This window comes from Dendrobates tinctorius, unplaced genomic scaffold, assembly GCF_039654945.1.
Source record: "Dendrobates tinctorius isolate UK_male_01 unplaced genomic scaffold, ASM3965494v1 ptg000022l, whole genome shotgun sequence".
NCBI lineage: Eukaryota > Metazoa > Chordata > Amphibia > Anura > Dendrobatidae > Dendrobates > Dendrobates tinctorius.
This window is the reverse complement of record NW_027361690.1, coordinates 3,408,761-3,421,931: the sequence shown is the minus strand read 5'-3', so window position 1 is coordinate 3,421,931 and position 13,171 is coordinate 3,408,761. Positions and strand designations below refer to the sequence as shown.

At 46.6% G+C, this 13,171-nt stretch overlaps 1 protein-coding gene across 1 annotated transcript in view; it reads left to right on the top strand.

The window, feature by feature from the left end:
- Window positions 1–13,171, top strand: part of UNC13C (unc-13 homolog C) — a 1,077,413-nt gene that overhangs the window by 272,016 nt on the left and 792,226 nt on the right. The gene's annotated exons all lie outside the window — the stretch shown is intronic.

Sequence of the window (13,171 nt, the reverse complement as noted above, 5' to 3'; positions counted from 1 at the left end):
TGTGTAGGACTGAGGGGACATGTGGAAGTTCAGGTTTTGGTACCTGACTCTAACTTTAGTGCAAAGTTTGGTTCGGGAACCAGAACTCGAACCCCATTGGAATGTATGGAGACCTGAACTTTGGAGCAGTAAAAAATCTCTCCCTCTGACTTCCCCTGGAACTCCGAAGTTTGCATCAGACTTCCGGGAGAAGTCTGTGTTCAGTAGAGTTGAGCGATACCATCCGATACTTCAAAGTATCGGATCGGAATGGATCGGCCGATCTTAAAAAAAGTATCGGTATTGCCGATTCCAATACCGGAAGTCCCATTCAAGTCTATGGGACTTCCGGTATCGGAATAAGAAAAACCCTATTTTTGCCTTGTACAGCCTCTCTGGGGTCTGTACGGGCCTTTCGGGGGGCTGTGCCGGCCTGCCAGGGGGTCTGTGCAGGCTCCGGTGGTCTGTGCCGGCCTGCCGGGGGGCTGTGACGGCCTGCCGGTGGTCTGTGCAGGCTCCGGTGGGCTGTGCCGGCCTGCCGGTGGTCTGTGCAGGCTCCGGGGGGCTGTGCCGGCCTGCCGGGGGGCTGTGCCGGCCTGCCGGTGGTCTGTGCAGGCTTCGGGGGTCTGTGCAGGCATCGTCCGATGGGACTACAAGTCCCATCGGGCGATGCCTGCTACCATGACAGTGATTGACACATTAGCCAATGATGGGACAGTAGTAGTCCCATCATCCGGCTAATGTGTTGAATGTAAAAAAAATAAATAAATAAAAAAAAATTACATGCTACATACATGCTACATACATACAACATGCATACTACATATATACTACATGTAACATACATACTACATATATACTACATGCAATGGCATAAAGTGAGACTAGGGACTTTTTTTTTTAAGTGGCGGAGGAATACAGTGCGGAAGGATACCTACCTTCCGTCATTGGATTCCTGCAGCCCGTAGAGAGCGGCAGCATCAGCTGATGCTGCAGTTCTCTACCCAAGATCGTCGTGGGACACACTCGTGGACTGCTTCGGATCATGGGTGAGTATTTTTGTGGTTTGTTATGTTAATATTTATTCCGTAGACGACAATGGCTTCGGGGAACAATGTGACAAGTATTGGTAAGTATGTTACTCTATGTTATATGTACTGTATGTCTATGTATGTATTGTATGTAGCATGCATGTAGTATGTATGTAGTATATATGTGGTATGTATGTAGCATGTAGTATGAATGTAGCATGCATGTAGTATGTATGTAGCATGCATGTAGTATGTATGTAGCATATATGTGGTATGTATGTAGCATGTAGTATGTATGTAGTATGTATGTAGTATGTATGTAGCATGTATGTAGTATGTATGTAGTATGTATGTAGCATGCAGTATGTAGCATGCATGTAGTATATATGTAGTATGTATGTAGCATGTAGTATGTATGTAGCATGCATGTAGTATATATGTAGTATGTATGTAGCATGTAGTATGTATGTAGCATGCATGTAGTATATATGTAGTATGTAGGTAGCATGTAGTATGTATGTAGCATGCATGTAGTATACATGTGGTATGTATGTAGCATGTAGCATGTATGTAGCATGCATGTAGTATATATGTGGTATGTATGTAGCATGTAGTATGTATGTAGTATGTATGTAGTATGTATGTGGTATGTATGTAGCATGTAGCATGCATGTAGTATGTATGTAGTATATATGTGGTATGTATGTAGCATGTAGTATGTATGTAGTATGTATGTAGCATGCATGTAGTATGTATGTAGTATGTATGTAGTATGTATGTAGCATGCAGTATGTATGTAGCATGCATGTAGTATATATGTAGTATGTATGTAGCATGTAGTATGTATGTAGCATGCATGTAGTATATATGTAGTATGTATGAAGCATGTAGTATGTATGTAGCATGCATGTAGTATATATGTGGTATGTATGTAGCATGTAGTATGCATGTAGCATGCATGTAGTATGTATGTAGTATGTATGTAGTGTATATATATATATATATATATATATATTTTTTTTTTAAACATTTAACACATTAGCCGGATGATGGGACTACTACTGTCCCATCATTGGCTAATGTGTCAATCACTGTCATGGTAGCAGGCATCGCCCGATGGGACTTGTAGTCCCATCGGACGATGCCTGCACAGCCCCCCGGCAGGCCGGCACAGCCCCCCGGCAGGCCGGTACAGACCCCCACAGGGTGCACAGACCACCGGCAGGCCGGTACAGACCCCGGGCAGTCCACACAGCCCCCCGGCAGGCCGGCAGAGACCCCCGGAAGGCCCGAAATGACGGCGCATCATGATGCGCACACACCGCGCATCATGATGACGTCATTTCGGCTGTCAATCAACTTTGAACTTCCGATTCCGATGTCCATGCCCGATATTGAAAAAATATCGGATGTCGGTATCGGAATTCCGATACAGCAAGTATCGGCCGATACCCGATACTTGCGGTATCGGAATGCTCAACACTAGTGTTCAGCATTTAGCACCGTGCACTAACTGTCCAGACCGAACCCCTTTTAAGTTTTGGGTTCGCTCATGTCTAATTATGATACATACAGATTTTGTATATTGCTATTATTTTTTACTAGCTGAAGAGCTGCTCGGGCATAGTAGCTAACTATGGTTAGTTATTACAAATTATAATGATTATATCTATATATATACAGTTAAGTCCATATATGTTTGGACAGAGACAATATTTTTCTAATTTTGGTTCTAGACATTACCACAATGAATTTTAAACAAAGCAATTCAGATGCAGTTGAAGTTCAGACTTTCAGCTTTCATTTGAGGGTATCCACATTAAAATTGGATGAAGGGTTTAGGAGTTTCAGCTCCTTAACATGTGCCACCCTGTTTTTAAAGGGACCAAAAGTAATTGGACAATTGACTCCAGAGCTATTTCATGGACAGGTGTGGGCAATCCCTTCGTTATGTCATTCTTAATTAAGCAGCTAAAAGGCCTGGAGTTGATTTGAGGTGTGGTGCTTGAATTTGGAAGGTTTTGCTGTGAAGGAAACATGCGGTCAAAGGAGCTCTCCATGCAGGTGAAACAAGCCATCCTTAAGCTGCAAAAACAGAAAAAAACCATCCGAGAAATTGCTACAATATTAGGAGTGGCAAAATCTACAGTTTGGTATATCCTGAGAAAGAAAGAAAGCACTGGTGAACTCATCAATGCAAAAAGACCTGGGCACCCACGGAAGACAACAGTGGTGGATGATCGCAGTATAATCTCCATGGTGAAGAGAAACCCCTTCACAACAGCCAACCAAGTGAACAACACTCTCCAGGAGGTAGGCGTATCAATATCCAAATCTACCATAAAGAGAAGACTGCATGAAAGTAAATTCAGAGGGTTCAATGCACGGTGCAAGCCACTCATAAGCATCAAGAATAAAAAGGTTAGACTGGACTTTGCTAAAAAAAAACACATCTAAAAAAGCCAGCACAGTTCTGGAAGAACATTCTTTGGACAGATGAAACCAAGATCAACCTCTACCAGAATGATGGAAAGAGAAAAGTATGGCGAAGGCGTGGTACAGCTCATGATCCAAAGCATACCACATCATCTGTAAAACACAGCAGAGGCAGTGTGATGGCTTGAGCATGCATGGCTGCCAGTGGCACTGGGTCACTAATGTTTATTGATGATGTGACACAGGACAGAAGCAGCCGAATGAATTCTGAGGTATTCAGAGCCATACTGTGTGCTCAGATCCAGCCAAATGCAGCCAAACTGATTGGTCGTCGTTTCATACTACAGATGGACAATGACCCAAAACATAAAGCCAAAGTAACCCAGGAGTTAATTAAAGCAAAGAAGTGGAATATTCTTGAATGGCCAAGTCAATCACCTGATCTCAACCCAATTGAGCATGCATTTCACTTCTTAAAGACTAAACTTCAGACAGAAAGGCCCACAAGCAAACAGCAACTGAAAACCACCGCAGTGAAGGCCTGGAAGAGCATGAAAAAGGAGGAAACACAGCGTCTGGTGATGTCCATGAGTTCAAGACTTCCGGCAGTCATTTCCAGCAAAGGGTTTTCCACAAGTACTAGAAATGAACATTTTATTTACAATTATTTAATCTGTCCAATTGCTTTTGGTCCCTGTAAAAACAGGGTGGCACATGTTAAGGAGCTGAAACTCCTAAACCCTTCATCCAATTTTAATGTGGATACCCTCAAATAAAAGCTGAAAGTCTGAACTTCAACTGCATCTGAATTGTTTTGTTTAAAATTCATTGTGATAATGTCTAGAACCAAAATTAGAAAAATGTTGTCTCTGTCCAAATATATATGGACCTGTGTGTGTATATATATATATATATATATATATATATATATAAAGCTGAGTGTATAGCCCCCCGCCCACTCCGCATAGCCACATTCACTATAATATCCCACATCATCCCATCAGCCAGAGCCACCGGACTGCTACCCCTAATATCCCACGTCATCCCATCAGCCAGGGTTAACGGACTACTACCCCTAATATCCCACATCATCCCATCATCCACAGCCACTGGACTACTACCCCTAATATCCCACATCATCCCGTCAGCCAGAGCTACCGGACTACCCCAATATCCCACATCATCCCATCAGCCAGAGCCACCGAACTACTACCCCTAATATCTCACATCATCCCGTCAGCCAGAGCCAACAGACTACTACCCCTAATATCCCACATCATCCCGTCAGAGCCAGTAAAAGTAGAATAGTGAAATTGCACAGAAACATGGTTCACTAAGATCCCAGGTTTTCTACTGATCAGGCTGATATTCTCACTTCTCTGCCACCATAAATATCACAGTCATGCTTTTCACCCATGGACAGGCACAAACCTTATACATTAGTACAGCAGAGAAACCTTCACACTTTTTCATCCACCGTCAACTTGTAATTTGTCCGGCTGAGTTGTGTGATGTCACGTGTGACTGGATACACCGCCTCCAGCAAGGCGAATTTAAACAATGAAACGTGCAGCCGGATACACCGCCTCCAGCTGGTGAATTTCAATAGTTAAGGGAAACACCAGGGAAACCGATACAATGGAGGGCCCTGCAATAGGGAACGGGGACGTGGATACCTCCTGCACTCCCCTGAGTCAGTGTCTCTACACTCCTGACGGTCCCTAGGCAGGTTCCGCACCTGACGACGAGCAGGATACCTAAAAACCCTAGCTCGTGCTGCACCTATCACTTTCTAATGAATTGGATGGTGTAGAAACTAATACCACCACTGCATTAAAACACACATAAGGAAAGTTACGAACAGGGAAAAACCACTTAGCTTTGCTCTGTTGCTATTGCTCCCAGCAACAGAGTCTAGCACCTGAGTGCAGCTTTCCTCCTGAATAGCTGCTACTTCACCAAAGCTTTGTCAGAGCTGCAAGGAACTCCTCACTGTAGCTCCTTCCACACCAGAACTCTGAATGAGCTGCAAGGAACTCTTCTCTTGCTCCTTCCTCCACCAAGGATGGTTGGAAATGACCAATATCACCAACAGTGAGTGAGACCACCTGACTCTCATTTATAGGCAAGAGCCAGAGCAATCACACCTGCTAGTGATTCCCATGTAATAATACTAGCCACCACCGGGGGCAAAACTAGAACTAAAGACACCACTGTGTAATGACCCTAATGGCCACCGGGGGCAAAACTAACTTTAAGCAAACAGCTTAAAGGAAAAAATAGGTTACATGTGCTTTTATCTGTCACAATCCAGCATGGATAGTGACAAGTTGCTCATGGATGTACAGCATCTGTATGCAGTATAGTATCATATTTAATGGGTTGTTATGGGAAAAGCATTACATGTTATATGGGTATATTCAGGTGAATTGTGGGGAAAGTAGCACTTTAAAAAAACCTCACAGCATCAGAGCACAGTAACACAGCAATAATGCATAAAAGTGTCTGTGAGAAAATATTAAATCCACATGACATTCAATATGTGCACTTTCCTACATTCATGTGTGTTAATTAATGATACCACACAAGAGGGGGGATTCATTTCTGTCATGTACTCACTGCTCCTTTCTGGGGGACAGACAATGGCTGGAGCTTATGTTCCTGGGGATGCTAGATTTCTCGCACCATGTCAGTATCTGCTGAGGTGTTGTCAAGTGGGAAAACTTGCACATAGCAACCAATCACAGCTCAGCTACTTTTAACCAGTTCTGGTAAAATGAGAGATGCTTAGTGATTGGTTGGTGATACATACACACACAAACACACACTGATTTTTATATATAGAGATAATGGCCGGAAATTGAATACAGTCTGAAGAAATTAAAGCTTAATCATTATGGCATAGAAAAGTAGGAATCGTTAAAGAATAGTAATATTCCTTGACCCCAATTCATCTATAGCATTTTTAAGACTTTTTTTTTAGCTTCAACCAAAAAGAAAAATAAGTCCACAGCACCACATAGTATCACAGGGTTAACTTTACCCACAAAAGGAGCGCACGTCAGGTCCAAGGAGTCCCTCTTGGAATACATTCAGACATCACAAACAGAGTAGAGACAGCGCTTCACAGGTTGGTGGATTTTACATCTCCTCTATTGTGCCTTCTATGGCAACATTTTAATCATACAAGATCTTTTTTAGGCTTGAAAAAGGTCTTGTATGATCGAAACGTTGCCACAGAAGGCAGAATAAAGGAGATGCAAAATCCACCAACCTGTGAAGCGCTGTCTCTTTCTGTTTGTGATTTTTTTTTCTACCTTGTCTTTCTGTTTTTGCTGGTGGACTTTGTGCCATATTCGTCAAAGTGGCACATAATTTTTGAAGAATTTGGTGCTAGTTTTACATTAAAATGTTGCTTGATCCTTTCAATCAACTCTAAAATCTTGCACATTAGCTTTTTACAGGACAAATTAAAAAAGTTATATTATACTGGAATGTTACTGTATATAGTGATGAGCGAAATCGTTGGTGTTCAGGTTCAGACGGGCTTTCTAAAAAGTTCAGTTTGAGACTCGAACTTGATCTCAGACTCTGAACCCCATTCAAGTCAATGGAGACACAAATGGATTATTGGTACAGTACTCCCGGAGGCTGTTTGTACAGTGCACACAGACATTTTGGCACGGTACTCCCAGAAACAAGGTTGAGGAGTACACACAGCGGCTTAAAAACACAGTTATTTTTTTAGGCAAAGCCATAACTCGTACAGATACAGCTGTACATTAGAAATTTTTTAGACACATTGCTTACAAACAGATGACTCCAGAGTAGAATAATTTTTTAGACATACTACTCGTATAGACCCAGAGGTAGAATAAAATAATTTTTTCAGCCCACAAACTGAAAAGAAACAGCTGCATGGTAGAATAATTTTTTAGACACACTACACCCAAAAACATGGCTGCAGAGTATACATATATCCTTTAGAAGCATCGCTTGTATGCCCACAAAGGTAAAAGAAATTATTTTTTTGTCTCACAAATGGGAATGAGACGGCTGCAGAGTACAATTTTATTTTAGACACACTTCTCCGAAAAACACAGCTGCAGAGTATTGAAATTTTTTAGAATCACTGCTCGTATAGACAAAATATTATTTTGGCCTACAAATGGCAACTAGACAGCTGGGTCCAAGTATTTATTTCCCAGACTACTAAAAAAAATACACACTTGGCCAAAAAAAATAATTTTTGGGCCTTGAAATGGCAGTGAGATGGTTGATCCCAATTACCGGTATTTATTTTTCAGAGTATTAGAAAGTACACTGCAGCTTAAAGGACAGTACTACAACAAATATGGTTGCAGAGTACACACAGCAGAGTAAAGGACAGTACTCCCAGAGGCAGGGGGGTGCAGAGTACACAAAGTGGCCTAAAGGACAGTACTCCCACAGGTGAGGGGGTGCAGAGTACACAAAGTGGCCTAAAGGACAGTATTCCCACAGGTGTGGGGTACTGAGTACACAAAGCAGCCTAAAGGACAGTACTTCCACAGGTGAGAGGATGCAGAGTACACAAAGAGGCCTAAAGAACAGTACTCCCAAAGGATAGGAGATGCAGAGTACACAAAGAGGCCTAAAGGACAGTACTCACACAGGTGAGGGGGTGCAGAGTACGCAAAGCGGCCTAAAGGACAGTACTCCCAAAGGTGAGGGTATGCAGAGTACACAAAGAGGCCTAAAGGACAGTACTCACACAGGTGAGGGGGTGCAGAGTACGCAAAGCGGCCTAAAGGACAGTGCTCCCACAGGTGAGGGGGTGCAGAGTACATACAGCAGATTAAAGGACAGTATTTCCACATATATGAGGGCAGAGTACACATAACAGCTTAAAGGACAGTACTAACACAGATATGGGTGCACAGTACACACAGTGGCATAAAGGACAGTACTATCACAGGCTGGGGAGAGCAGAGTACAGTCATGGCCAAAAGTTTAGAGAATGACACAAATATTATATTTTCACATGATCTGCTGCCCTCTGGTTTTTATGTGTTTGTCAGATGTTTTTATCACATACAGAAATATAATTGCAATCATATTATGAGTAACAAAAGGTTATATTGACAGTTAGAATGAGTTAATGCAGCAAGTCAATATTTGCAGTGTTGACCCTTCTTCTTCAGGACCTCAGCAATTCTCCCTGGCATGCTCTCAATCAACTTCTGGATCAAATCCTGACTGATAGCAGTCCATTATTGCAAAATCAATGCTTTTATTTTGTCTGAATTTGAAGGTTTTTGTTTGTCCACCCGTCTCTTGATGATTGACCACAAGTTCTCAATGGGATTAAGATCTGGGGAGTTTCCAGGCCATGGTCCCAAAATCTCTATGTTTTGTTCCCTGAGCCATTTAGTTATCACCTTTGCTTTATGGCAAGGTGCTCCATCATGTTGAAAAAGGCATTGTTGATCGCCAAACTGCTCTTGGACGGTTGGGAGAAGTTGCTCTTGGAGGACATTCTGGTACCATTCTTTATTCATGGCTGTGTTTTTAGGCAAGACTGAGAGAGAGCCCATTCCCTTGGCTGCGAAGCAACCCCACACATGAATGGTTTCAGGATGATTGACAGTTGGCATGAGACAAGACTGGTGGTAGCGCTCACCTGGTCTTCTCCGAATAAGCCGTTTTCCAGATGTCCCAAACAATCGAAAAGGGGATTCATCAGAGAAAATGACTTTACCCCAGTCCTCAGTAGTCCACTCCCTGTGTAAGGTACACCTGGGGTGGACCCGCTAGACCGTGGCAACGAACCTCCCGGGGGCGAGCTGACCAGGTGGACCACCCCCTATACAGGGAGCGTTTGGGGCAAGCCCGCGGGTAACTATTACCACGGCAGCTGGTACCCTGGGAAGTAACGACAGACAGACAGCTAGAGCCGAGTTGGGGATACAGGACTGATGGTACCGGCTGGGAACCACAGGACAGACGGGCACTGCTTAGAGACACGAGATAGGTGGGCACAGCCTGGAGACACAGGAGAGGCGGGCACGGCCTGGAGACACAGGAGAGGCGGGCACGGCCGGGAGACACAGGACAGGCGGGCACGGCTGGGAGACACAGGACAGGCGGGCACGGCTGGGAGACACAGGACAGGCGGGCACGGCTGGGAGACACAGGACAGGTGGGCACGGCTGGGAGACACAGGACCTAGGAGAGAGGAAAAATGGAGAGGTGAACGAGCAACGGATGGACAGGACGCGATAGCGTGCATAGAGGGCGGCCAGAATCACTAGGGAAAAGCAGTGATACTCAGGCACCGCTGGCAGGAAGAGGCGGCCAGATATAGGGGCTAGTAGGAGGACTTCCGGGTCGTGACCTAAAGTGGAGGAGGAGCAGGCGCGCGTCCTCAGGAGGAGGAGGAGGAGGCGCGCGCGTGCCCAGGCACAGTATGTGCGCGCGCCCGCCGAGCAGGAGGAGCGGGAGCGTGCACCCGGCGCGGTCCGGAAGACCAGACGGAGGAGACCGCCGGACAGAGAAGAGTCGCCGGGGAGGACCGCGGAGAAGACCGCGCCCGCCGGCGCAGAGAGGAGCAGGACACCGGAGGATGGGTAAGCTGCGGCCGGGAGGAGGCAAAGAGAGGAGTGCGCGGCAGCCGCCGCGTGACATTACCCCCCTCCTTACGCGCCTCCCTCCGCAGTCTGGAAAAAAACTTAGCCAAGATTCGAGGGGCCTGGATGTTCTCTTGGGGCTCCCAGGACCTCTCCTCGGGACCAAAGCCCTTCCAATCAACCAAAAAAAAGGTTCTCCCCTTTTGCTTCCTCATGGCCAAAATATCTTTAACCTCAAATACATCGTCTGCGGAGACAGGCGGAGGCGAGTGAGGGGCCTTAGAAAGGAAACGATTGAAGATGACTGGTTTTAGCAAGGACACATGAAAGGCATTAGGGATACGGAGAGAGGCAGGAAGCCGTAGTTTGTAGGAGACATCATTAATACGGGAGAGGACCTCAAAAGGTCCAATATAACGGGGACCCAGTTTATGGGAAGGGATCTTGAGGCGAATAAACTTGGAGGCCAGCCAAACTTTATCACCAGGGTGATATGGCGGAGCATCCAGGCGTCTTTTGTCGGCGTGTCTCTTGACTCTGTTACGTACCAACTCGAGAGCGGCCTTGGTCTCCTGCCAGATCCTGGAGAATTCCCCGGTCAGAAGGTCAGCCGCCGGTACACCCGAGGCAGGGGGAACCGGAAGAGGTACACCAGGATGTTGCTCGTAGACGACAAAGAAAGGAGACTTGCCCGAAGACTCACTGACGTGGTTATTATAGGCGAACTCAGCCCACGGGAGAAGTTCAGCCCAGTCGTTCTGGTGGACATTGGAAAAATGCCGGAGGTAGTTCACCAAGCACTGATTTGTCCGTTCGGCCTGACCGTTGGACTGGGGGTGGTAAGATGAGGAGAAGTCGAGAGTGATATCCATTGATCTGCATAGGGCTCTCCAGAAGCGAGAGGTGAATTGGACTCCTCTGTCAGAAACAATATGTTGGGGCAGTCCATGAAGACGGAAGATGTGCTGAACGAAAATCTTCGCCAAGGCTGGGGCCGATGGCAAGCCGGAAAGAGGAACGAAGTGTGCCATCTTAGAAAACCTATCAACCACCACTAGGACGACAGTACAGTTGGCAGAGCGGGGCAGGTCCGTAATAAAGTCCATGGCAATGTGTTGCCAAGGGGACGAGGGTACTGGAAGCGGGTGTAGAAGACCAGAAGGCAGCTGCCTAGGCACCTTGATCTTGGCACAGGAGAGACAGGAGGCCACGAAATCCCGGACATCCTGGGGAAGAGTCGGCCACCAGTAGTAGCGGGACACCAGGAGAAGTGTCTTCTTAAGCCCGAGATGGCCAGCCAGCTTGGAAGCATGTCCCCAGTGGAGGATTCGTCCTCGGTCCTTCTCCGGCACAAAAGTCTTGCCAGGTGGAGGTGAGAGAAGAGAAAGTGGTGCCACCGTGATGAGCCGGGATGGATCCAAAATATGCGTGGGTTCCTCTTCGACATCTGCGGGAAGGAAGGACCTGGACAAGGCGTCAGCTTTGAGGTTTTTGTTGCCTGGGCGAAAATGCAGGTCAAAATCGAATCGAGCGAAGAACAGAGACCACCTGGCCTGGCGTGGGTTGAGTCTCTGTGCAGACCGAAGATAAGCTAGATTCTTATGGTCTGTGAAGATTGTGAAGGGATGTGCGGCGCCCTCCAATAAGTATCTCCACTCCTCTAGAGCTAACTTGATGGCCAGCAGTTCTCGGTCCCCAATGGAATAATTCCGCTCTGGGGTGGAGAAGGACTTGGAAAAGAAGCCACACGTAACGAGCCTACCGGAGGAAGATTTTTGAGACAAAACCGCTCCAGCTCCAGTTGCTGATGCATCCACTTCGAGGACAAACGGTTTGTTGACCTCAGGACGATGGAGTACGGGAGCCGTGGCAAATGCTCGTTTCAGAGATAGGAAGGCCTCCTCTGCTTCAGGGGTCCAGACGTGCGGGTTGGCTCCTTTACGAATCAAAGATGAGATAGAGCCGGCCAATGAGGAAAAATGAGGGATGAACTGCCGATAATAATTTGCGAAGCCGAGAAATCGCTGAACGGCTTTCACCCCTTGGGGACGTGGCCAGTTGAGCACGGCAGACACCTTCACCGGATCCATACGCAGGCCGGAGTCGGAGATGATATAGCCCAGAAATGGAAGGGAGGACTGTTCAAAGGCGCACTTCTCCAATTTGGCGTACAGGCGATTCTCCCTCAATCGGAACAGTACTCGGCGGACATCTCTTCTGTGGGTGGACAGATCGGGAGAGAAGACCAGGATATCGTCAAGGTACACAACCACACTGGAGTACAGAAGGTCTCGGAAAATGTCGTTCACAAATTCTTGAAAGACTGCGGGGGCGTTGCACAACCCGAAGGGCATGACGAGGTACTCGTAGTGTCCATCCCTGGTGTTGAAGGCGGTCTTCCATTCATCTCCAGAGCGAATACGGACGAGATTATAGGCTCCATGGAGATCCAATTTAGAAAAGATTTGCGCCCCTCGTAGCCGGTCGAAAAGCTCGGGGATGAGAGGTAAAGGATATCTGTTCTTGATGGTAATCTGGTTAAGACCTCGATAGTCAATACAGGGGCGGAGAGACCCGTCCTTCTTCTTGACAAAAAAGAAGCCAGCCCCAGCGGGAGAAGATGACTTTCGGATGAAGCCTTTGGCCAAATTCTCTTGTACATATTCAGACATGGCCTGGGACTCGAGTGGACTCAACGGATAGATTCGCCCCCGGGGCGGAGTCGAGCCGGGTACAAGCTCGATGGGGCAATCATATTGCCGGTGCGGTGGAAGAGCCTCTGCCTCTTTCTTATCAATGACATCCGAAAAAGCCCAATAGGCCGAGGGCAAATCCGCAGGGCCCGAGACAGGAGACGAGCATTTGAGGGGTTGTACTGGACGAAGACATCTAGTCTGGCAAACGCAGCCCCAGCGAAGAATGTCTCCGGTCCGCCAATCCAGGACAGGTTCATGCATCCTCAACCACGGAAGACCCAGGAGCAAGGTGTGGGATAGAGACTGCAGCACGAAGAAGGCTATTGTCTCACGGTGCAGGACCCCGATCTGTAATTCCAGCTCTTCAGTGACCAGCGTAACGGTCTCGCGCAAGGGAATGCCGTCGACTGAAGCTAACTGC